The sequence below is a fragment of the Equus caballus genome, chromosome 7 (assembly GCF_041296265.1).
Source record: "Equus caballus isolate H_3958 breed thoroughbred chromosome 7, TB-T2T, whole genome shotgun sequence".
Taxonomy (NCBI): Eukaryota; Metazoa; Chordata; class Mammalia; order Perissodactyla; family Equidae; genus Equus; species Equus caballus.
In genome coordinates this window covers 73,574,092-73,585,026 of record NC_091690.1, presented here as the reverse complement: position 1 = coordinate 73,585,026, position 10,935 = coordinate 73,574,092, and positions in this window count along the sequence as shown.

Sequence of the window (10,935 nt, the reverse complement as noted above, 5' to 3'; positions counted from 1 at the left end):
AGGACCAGCCTCCTGCTCTGTACCACTGCCAGGAGTTTCTTGAAAGCTGTCATACCCTCCCTGGACCTTCATAAATAAATGACAAGCAATCCAGTATATTAGAGTATATGAGGAAGCCATTTGGGTTAAAACTAATTTGGCCTGATCTTGTTTTTCCAAAAGGGCCTGACATGACCTGTTAAGTATGCATTGTATATCTGCTTTGAGAGTATTTACTATGTCCTGAAGACAAGAATGATGCCCTTAAAGATAGAGTTGTAACTTCCCCCCATATCAGCATGTCTTTAAAGATAAGCATCTCTTCCTGGGAACTAAGGATTAATTACCGACCTGCTGTGCTTACCTTATGGCCACCTACCTGCTGACCACCGAAATGTTGTGCCAGTAATCTCGTGACTATTGTAAAAGGGACATTCCTGTCATACGTCATGTATGCTCTTTGTTCCAAAATGGTATATAGCCACTCTGTACACCCTACATCTTTGGTGTCCTTCCTTCCTTGGAGAAGGAAGGTCCAGGGCTAGTCCTCAGATCTGACTCATAATAAACTCACCCCAATTTTGATTTATAGATTGATTATGGATTATTTGCATCAATAACCTCAAGTGAGAAGCAAGCCATTGGTCCCTGTGTTTAAGAAAAATATGGAGATTCTTAGCAAGAAGCTGATAAGTGGGTGGCATACATTTTCTTATAGTGAGAACACGGCATCTGAAACTGAAAGTCTTGGCACCTGTCAGCCATTTTAGTCCTTAGCAAGCCTTGATAAGGTGCCTTCTAGTGAAGTCCCAGGGACGTCTTCCCTTGATACACCCCACGTGATCGAAGCCAACAGCTTTGCCATTTCCCTGGCTGTGGAGGTCAGTTGATAGATTGCACCTGGAAGGGAAGCTTAGCTGCACATCATTAGTGCTTTCAAATAAGTGACAGTGTCATCTCGCCCACAATGCTCTGCCAGGCAGTGACCATGCGGGAGTAACCAGAAGTTGCACAGGCCTCCCACGGATGGATCACCACAGGAGAGTTCTGGTTCTTGCTTTGCAGTAGATGTCATGCCCATAAGAGCTGTGGGAGGGGCATCTGGCCACTCAAGTCCAGCTTCTGCTTAAACCTGACGATAAAAATGGCAAGCAATAGGATATATTGGAGAATATGAGGAAGCCATTTGGTATAAACCTAATTCGGCCTGACCTTGTCTTTCCAAAAGGGCCTGACCGTGGCTGTTGAGCATGCATTGTATATCTGCTTTAGAGATTCCCTATGGCAAGAACAAAGGCCCTTGAGATAAAGGTGCAACTTCCCTCCCCCTCCCAACGTTGGCATCTCCTTAAGGATTAAGCATCTTTCCTTAGGCTAGAAACTGATTGCTGCGCTCACCTGTGACCACCCAGCTCGAGACAATAGACTTGCCTCCTGCTACGCCCTCTGAGAGAGCAGACCCACTACCTGCTGTGTCCATCAAGCGCTGTGCTGACAGGGCAATCTTGTGACTATTGTGGGAGGGACATTTCAATCATATGTGAAATGTCCTGTATGGGGGTATATAACCACTCTGTATACCACTTCTTTGGTGCCCTTTCTTCCTTTGGGAAGAAAGGCCTCGGGCCATGCTCCTCAGACTTCAGCTCAGAATAAACTCACCCAAATTTTCATTTATAGATTGGTTATGGATTATTTTCATCGACAAACCTTAACCAGTTGATTCTTTCTAGAATCCCACTTTACAATTTCACCACCTTCCCTGATTCCACACAGTTTGAGCCTTAAAGGCATTCATGAATTAATAAGTCTTTACAACTGTTCATAGACAAGGGTCATGCAACTATTTGTAGACAAAAACCAAATCCTTGTAACTTTTTTGCCAACAGGCACTGTATCAATTCTAGCACTTGAGCTTGCTTTAAAAGTACATGTACCAGGGCCAGCCCAGTGGTACAGCGGCTGAGTTCGCACGTTCTGCTTTGGCAGCCCAGGGTTTGCCGGTTCAGATCCCAGGTGTGGACCTATGCACCGCTTGTCAAACCATGCTGTGGCAGGCATCCCACATATAAAGTGCACAATGATGGGCATGGATTTTAGCTCAGGGCTAGTCTTCCTCAGCAAAAAAGAGGAGGATTGGCGGCAGATGTTAGCTCAGCACTAATCTTCCTCAAAAAAAACACGCATATACTTATTAAATTCTATTTATGTGGCCAACACTTCACTTGCATAAAAACAACTGGTATAAAACATACAAAGTCATCCTCCCAAGTGGGGGAGGGGGAGTTGAGTTGCTCTCCTTGTCTTGACAGGTTTCCCCACATTATAGTCTTGAAAAGCATATAGTTCTTATAATACCGTTGAAAAATTCCAAAAACTCTGGTGCATTCCAAACATGCTAATTGTTCCTGGAATTCCCTTTGTGTTTGTGGGTGTCATGCCACGGGTGACATGTACGAAGTAAGAGGGAAACCCTCGGTGCTGACGACCAACCATTTGAGGAACACTGAAGATGGCCTGGATGAAAAGGCACCCTGGTCACTCTTCAGATGAGACAGGAACCAGCCTAAGGAGACAAGACCATCTGCAATGCCCCCAGGACTAACAAGATAAGGCCCTGACAAGATTGGCCCTAAGCAATCGGCAGTCCAGGAGACTCAGATAGAGGCACCAACATCCACATTCCACAGCCTCTGGGCTTTCCCGGGTTTACACATGCGCGCTAACACCCAGGAGTCCACGGAAGGTGACCCTAGCCCCATTAGCACAGTAAAAAGCACGCCCAGGAGTGGAGAGCTAGCATGCTAATGATACAGGCGTGACACGAGGTGGCATGTTGAACGACAGCGCAGGTGCAAGGAAAGCCCCACTTCTACCTGCCCCGACAAGGTGCTCCTCCCCAGCCTTTGCCTACTAAAAGCACCACAATCCCGCTCCCTGATGAGCTGGTCACCTGCCCTTTTCCTTTCCACACCGGCTCCCTTGTGTCTCCCTGTGCACAAGCTAATAAACTTTTACTTTCCTACTCCCGTTGGTTATCTCTCTTGATTTCTATCCTGGGGGACAATAAGAACCAGATGTGCCGGTAACACAAAGGCTGTGAATATAGAGCCTGACCTTGGAGTAGAGCAACTCCTGAGAGAGAGGCTGGAAGATGTCAGCTGATTAAAAATGAGAAGAAGAGCGGCTGACAATAGGAAATGGCTACAGCCTATTCGGTTTTCACGAGAGCAACAATAGTTTATGATAGCCAGAGTACAAGGTGACAGAAGCATCATAAGAAATTTTACTTCCTTCATTAAAGAGGAAATGTTAGGTTTTTCCCACAATTGTCTAAGGTCATGAAATACCGAAACCATGGTGAGAGTCAACACAAATGTGAACAGACTTTCGAGAAATGAGAGCCTTACAGGAAGCTTGGTGGACTACCGGGTGCTAAGCCACATGCATAAACCCCGCAAAAGCCCAGAGGCTGTAATGTGGATCTTGGCGGCCTCTATCTAATTCTCCTAGCCCACCAATTGATTAGGGCCGATCTTTTACTTTTTTTTTTTTTTTTTTTGAGGAAGATTAGCCCTGAGCTAACATCCGCTGCCAATCCTCCTCTTTTTTGTTGAGGAAGACTGGGCCTGAGCTAACATCCGTGCCCATCTTCCTCTACTTTACACGTGGGACGCCTGCCACAGCATGGCTTGCCAAGCGGTGCCATGTCCGCACCCGGGATCCAAACCAGCGAACCCTGGACCACCGAAGTGGAATGTGCGAACTTAACCACTGTGCCACTGGGCCAGCCCTGGTTAGGGCCAATCTTGTCAGGGCCTTATTTTGTTAGGCCCAGGGCCTTGCAGATGGCCTTGTCTCCTTAGGCTGGTTCCTGTCTCAAGAGTACAGATTCAGAGGAGGCAGCAAGTTTGGCTACCAAAGCAGAAAATACAGAAGAAATTTTACCCCCTTGTGTTGAGAACAGACTGCATAACCAAAGACCATTTTTCTTTTCTCTGAACAAGCAGTCACTATTCACGAGGGTTTGTTAAGCATTAACTTTAATACGCTGTAATACGTACACATGAACATCACATCGAACACCTTTTTTCTGCCATCTTACAGTCTCTCAGCCTCACCTACAATTCCAGCCACTTCTGTTTTTTTCGCTTATTAATCTGGCTGGCTCCTGGGGACACACATCTCCTCGGGTGTGCTCTGCCTCTCGCTTCCTGTCTCTAGGCATCTTTACTGCAGAGGCACAGAACGCCTGAGAAAACTCATTTTGCATTCATACCTGTGCAACCCAGAAGTGTGGGGAAGTCAAAATTCCATGGGACAACCCTTAAGCAACAGAGGATAAGCCAGAGGATAAGCCAGAGGATAAAAATGCCTCTCTTTTGTCCAAGCTGGATGATTCTGAGACTCATTCTATAAAGCTTCTCAGAAGGGCCCACAGGTTCAATCCCCAATTGCCGGAAACAGTGATCCACCCCATTACCCATTGTTACGTTGGCTTTGCTCCTTCGCTGTTCCACCCTCCAGGTCCTGCCCTTCCTCTTTCTAAGTTCACTTCCCAAATAAGCCTCCCAAATGCGTAGGGGAGGGAAAAAAACCTTTCCCTCCACCCTGTTAGCTTCAGTGACTGGGGCCTGTGAATTAAACTGATGAAAGACAGATTAATAAGAGAAAAGAACAGAGTTTACTTATGCATATATCACACATACACACAGGAGTACTCAGTCATGAGTAACTCAAAAGAGTGGTTAGAATTTGGGGCTTACGTACCTAACTTAGTAAGTGAAGAGGAGGGGCAGAAAGGGCACTTATGGAAAAACAAATAATTTTCTGGAAAGATAAATGGGCCCTTGGGATAATAGATGGGAGATGTGATAGTCTTATGACAATGTCTGTTTGGATGTAGTGCCAACTTCTAGTCTCTGAGATCGCAGATTTATGACAACCGAGTTCTTTTGGGAGGCTCTGCTTTTAGGCAGGTAAGGGAATCCAGGAACTCAAATGCCTCAGCTCAAAATAGTTCTTATGCCAAAGAGGCATATTTTGGGGCAGCATATCGTGATCCTCTTCAAATACAAGCCCACGTCTTGGGTTAAACACACACTCACATACAGTCATACCAAACAATATGCTTAAACGACAATATCTAGTGTTTTAACCATAACGAATATTATCAGTCACCTTACAAAGCAGTGTTTGTAATACATTGATTACTTTATCCTCAATTTGAATATTTCAAAGACCAAATATGCTTATATATAGGAAATAATACATAGGTTAGAAATCTGCCTGGTGATTACGTGGTAAACACATACTGTATTTTCTCTCTCTCTCTGGATTTTAATGTCTTTAAAAATCTCCAGATAATCAATAGTAACTTATTAATTATATTACATAATATTTCGTCACCTATGATTCAGAATCATCTACCCATTTTAGAAAATATACTAAGTTAACATTAAACAAGCAATCATTGCTGATTATAAGAATTTGTAAGAGAAATATGATAGCAAAACATTATCCACTTTTAAGTGAAAACTGTAGATGCACACAATTTGCAATATTACGTAAGTATTACACGTTTTAGTAGTACAAGAACCAATTTATAAAATATTGGTTCTTTAAAAGAATGAAAGGTAATTGAAAACTCACGTTTACATTTACATGCCCTTAAATATTGGTGTGAGGAACGATAATCAAGAAATTTGAAATTTTCACTTAATTTAGCTTTTGAGGGGGAGATTAAAAAATTAAACTCCAAGTCTTGCAGGAACTAAAATACCACATTTGCTTTTTCATTTCCTACTGTGGTAAAATCAAGGAGAAGACCTGTGGTCATCTTTTAACTGAAATTCACAATATAATTTATTTCATCAAAGACTGTGCCTTGACTGAGACTATTAAGGGACACGTGCATGAGGAGCATTTAATTTCCTTGTGTTTCTTTATTTTTCCATTTTCTGTCTGTTTATTTGAAAGCTTTGCCTGTAAAATTCCTAGTTGACAAAGGCACATTATTGCAAAATACGTGGGAGACAAATAAGGCAGAACTCCACGTGACAAGGGCCGTACGCAGGCAAGAGGAGACGGGCTGTTACTGCCTTCTTTACCCTTTCCTCCCCCAGTTCCAAATCACAAACAGCAGCTGATTTCAAAGCCTCATCTGCCCCTCCCAGCCCCACGCTGGCCGGGAGGGCTTCTGTTACACTTGTTTAAGATTAATTCCGCCACCGAGAAGGATCATACGAAATGCACATTCATATCCAGAACACGTTCTTTCTCCCGAAAGCGAGGATTCTCAGAGACACATTCAGATCAAGAGTCTATGATTTGGGATTCTGGCAAGACTCCTGGTCGAACAAAACCAAGATTCAGAGGCACTCTTCAGGGCGAGGGAAAGGGCTGCTGGGACAGAGGCCGTGGTTGGTCCACGCCATAGAGTGGGCAGTGAGGGTCCTTCTGCCCTTGGAAGGCACCCCCTTGGCCTGTGCCGCAGCAAAAGCCGAGCTAATTAAAGTACCAGATACAGACCCAGCAGAAGCCAACATTGTTGTCTTAGAATTCAAACAACTAAATTGTTCCAGATATTTCCTTACCGAATGATAAAATCAGAAACATTCAGGAGACGACACTGGCTGAAACGTTTGTGTGCAGGAGAGGGCAGAAGGGTTCCCACCCACAGAACAGCTTTGTGTACAGGTTAGAAAACGCTAAGGTGTTCGTTTGAATCAGGGGAATGAAAGGTCCAGCCTTGACCAGACACTTACAAGCTCCTGGGGGTTGTCCCAGCAACGGAGTTTGCTCATTAGCACTCAATAGCCTGTCACTATCCGCTAAGCAGTAGGCACGTGCGGCCAGCGGGGGGCGTGGTGTGCACGTTAACCCTGGCGTTTCTGAACCCAGAGCGTCCCAAGTCTTTCTCGGTGGATCTGCAGCTCACAGGCAGGCCAGTAGCTTGTTTCTCTTGACCTGGGAAAGAGGAGGGCCATCAACATGAAAAAGGGAGGAAATACTCTTGAAGAGACTAAAACTAAAGTTGAAGAGCAGTGTCAGTGATTTTTGCACACATGGTCATTTACTGGTAATATTCTCCAGATAATCAAACAAGGGACAAATTACTTTAGAAAAAGGGAACTCTGGAGAGAAAATGAGGGAGCTGAGGGGTTCCCGGCAGAATTCAAATGAAGACTGTGCTGAATTTCTTTGTCTTCGGTAGGATATAAGCTGGGTGGTGGTGTCACGCGGGAGAGCAGCGAAAGGAAGTCCTATAATTCACAGGCCCCGGGAGGAAGCACCTGGGTCGTGGCTGCACACAGGCCACTTGGCAGGGGGGACCAAGGGCTTCCTTATATTTATTTTACAGAGTAATGGAATTCTCTGAACCTTGATTAGAAGTCTTAGTACTGAGGGTTTCTTAAAACCTTTGTGACTACCAATTTTTGGTCTAGTGTGAATTTGCATATCATTGGGCCTGATCTGCATACCTATTTTGTAACTCAGCAGGAACTAGGAAACCAAACTTAGATTTTCCCGTTTCCCATCCTAGAGCATGTTGAAGAAAGGGCTTAGACTTGAAAACAGGAATAGTTTTAAATTTGTATTAACAGCCCAGCTTATTTTCCAAGGTTATTTACACATATTTTGTTTTATTCTTGTGAGAATATAAAACTTACCTTTTACCCAAAGATTTTAATACTCAACTGAGTAGTTTCAACTTTTCACTTGGAAGTCATTTTTTCTAAGTAGAAAACTGTTAAAAGATTCCTCCTCTTCAAGATCACTTTCTTTAGTCTAGTTAAATGTATTAACATAAATTACAGAGTGCAATTTACAGCTCAAGTCTCCTTGTAAACGTGGTGTTCTGCGATTCGGAAGGTTTTCTTTTGTTTTCCTCTCAGCCTGGAGGGCTTCTCATAAAGAACTAGCACATTTAAAGTATTGGAGGTGTGGCTTGACTTCTTAATTTTTCCCCTTGGGAAGCAATGAATCCCTCTATCTTAGATTTATGTAAGCTTATATCGTTATGTAGGATTTATTTCAGTGGTCTCTTGAAACCAATACAAATAGGAAATTCACTGAGGTTGAGAGACATTATAGAAGGGTTTTCTAGAAATCTACAGAGGAGGCCTAATTCAAAGTATTTTTGCTATCAAATTCATGTCATCTGTGGTGTGTCCACATCAACCTTCTGGAAACAAGCAAACTCAAATATCTACCAGAGTTCCTTTGGGTTCCCTACTCCCAATCCCTCAATTCATGCTAATTCAAACACAGTGCAACTGGATCTTTACAAGGCGAGCAAATCCCTCCCTCAAACCAGAGAAGAAACTGTGAAATTATCCGACAATCTAAAAATTAAGCAGTAGCGTTTTTGTCCAGAGGGAGAAGAAACCGTGCATACGTCCAGAAAATCGCACAGCCGCCCTGAGCTTCCCTGAGCCATCGTACACATAATTATCCTCTAGGGGGCGGTAGATCCCCGTTTCTGGGGGAAAACAACCTTTTCTGGTCCAGAGTTCTGCCTTTCGGAGCCCGTAGAGAAAATTCACTTAGCTGGGCCTTAATTCGAACAGAAAGAAAACACTCCAGCTTCGAAACTGATAAAATCCTAACCCAGAAACTGGAAACATTCATTCCAGGAGACAGAAGCACCAAGGGTCTGCTCTGACTGCTGACAGGCTCACAGATGACACTCCATCTGTATTCTCTGGATTCTTATCTGTGAATGTCTGGCAAAAGCCACGTGGCAGTAATTCACAACAACAGGAGACAGAACCTGCCATTTTCACTTCCCAATGCTCTGTAGATTTTCTTTGCCAGCTGCGACTTGATGCCTTTGTTTCCAACTGGTAGGAAACAGATCTCAGAGACAGGCAGGTACCCCAGCGAGACCTAGATGGGTTGTCATTGCTGGCTTCCCTCTGAAAACAGAGCTTGAGAAAAGGACTTGCCTGGAGGGGAATGATCTGGGAAGTGACCCCAGGGTGCAGGAGTGAGGTAAGGTGTAGGGTGACCAGCCATCCCTGTTTGCTGGTGACTGAGGGGTTCCCCAAGATGCGAGACTTTCATTGCTAAAATCTGGGAAGTCCCAAGCAAACTGGGACGAGTTGGTCACTACAGGACCTGGGCAGCTAGCCCCAGAGAAGGAGGGAAAGCCAGGGCAAGGCTGAACCGATGAGGGGTTGATCCCATGGGAACTTATGAGGTGCATCTCAGACCCAGGGAGCAGTTATCCACCAGTTCTCACCCCCTGTTCATCAAGCGTTGCCCCTTGGAGCGTTAATTGCTCCCACATTCAGGCCTCACATGCGTGAGTGCCTGTGAGTTCCATAGGCATTTCCCTCCCTGGCTTCAGAGAAGCCCTGGGCAGAAAGTGAGAGAAACCCAGTGAGCTGGGGCCTGGCACTGTGGGGTTACCCTCCACAGATCCGGTTGCTGCGGCAACAGCCAGCCTCAAAATTGGGCTGACAGGGTGTGAAGGGGGGCACAAGAAGTGTCCAATACATGAAGATGAATTTTGCCTCCTGTGGTTGGCTCATATTTGAGCTCCACATGGGGTCACCAACCCCTGCTCTTAGCTTCCCATTAGTTTATCAATTTATGTGAGACCAAACTCTTTGTTTGACTATGAAGGTCTACAGACTGGTTGATTTTACCTCATGTATATCAAGGAAGATGCCATGCCAATGATCCCTCTCTGGTGAAGAAGAGAAAATTCACAGGTATTTGTACCTCCCCCAAAACCGAGATGTCACTTTAAATGTCATCGCCAGTGTAAAACAACCAGCCAGAATCACAGACTTTTTAGAGGTTAAGGCGTACTGTCATAAGACCTAGCAACAACCTCTGAAGCCCAGACGTCTTGCCAAACTTTTTGGAAATTGTATTTACAAGGATGACTTATACATACTTTTTATTTCCATAGTTCTTTTCAACTTTCTATTACAGGAAATTTTCAGAATCCCCTGTACCATCAACAACCATCAACTTTGGGCTATTCTTTTTTCCTCTCCCTCCCTTAAGAATACTTGAAGCAGCAAGCAACAGACAAGCTAATTATATGATCTTAAACAAATAAAAGCACTATTTGTCTCAGATAATGTAAAGTCTAGAGATAGGCAGTTCAGGCTGGTGCAAAATCAAATGATATCCTCGAAAATTCAGCCCCTCCTGTTGGTTTGCTCCTCCTTCTTTAGAATGTGGTTATAAGATGGCTGCTAAGCCTCCAGAAATCACATCCTCGTTCCAGGAAGGAAAAATGAGGACAATCAAAAAATGCCCTGGGATAGAAGCTGTGTTCAGCCACTCTTACTCACATCTCTTTGGCAGGGGCAGGTCACAGGGTCTCTCCTTGCAAGGGAGTGTGGGAGGTGAGCAATTTTAGCTGAGGACACAGCCACTCTGAAGTAGATGAGGGTCGTGTTCCTCAGGAAGGAGCAGCCTTGGCCCTTTTACCCACATTTTTCTCTCTGCTCCCAATGCCCTCCCTCCCTTAACCATCCAGGTTATTCCTCTATTTAACAAATATTTATTCAGTATTCACTCCCTGCCAGTCCTGAGCCAGGTCCTGGGGCTCTGAAAGAAATAAAAAGAAGCGTTTGCTCTTAAAGCGGTCCTAGTCTAATCTGCGGCAGGAAGCCAATACATAATAGCTAAACTTGATAAACGCAGAGACACACAAACACATTATTTAAAGGTATAGAAGGAATCCCTTGAAGATATAAAAGTAGAAATGGTTCAAAGGGGTTGTCCCTGGAGACCAGACTGGGACAGGAAGGTATAGACCTGGGTATTCTTGATAACATTATAAGCTCTTCTGTACTGCTTGGCTTTTTTTTTTTTTTTAAAACCATTTACCTACATAACTTTGATAAAATATAAAAATTAATTCTGAAAAATAATACTGCAGTAAATATCTTTGTGCATAAAGAATGGTTGCCATTTGTGGTTCTGTTT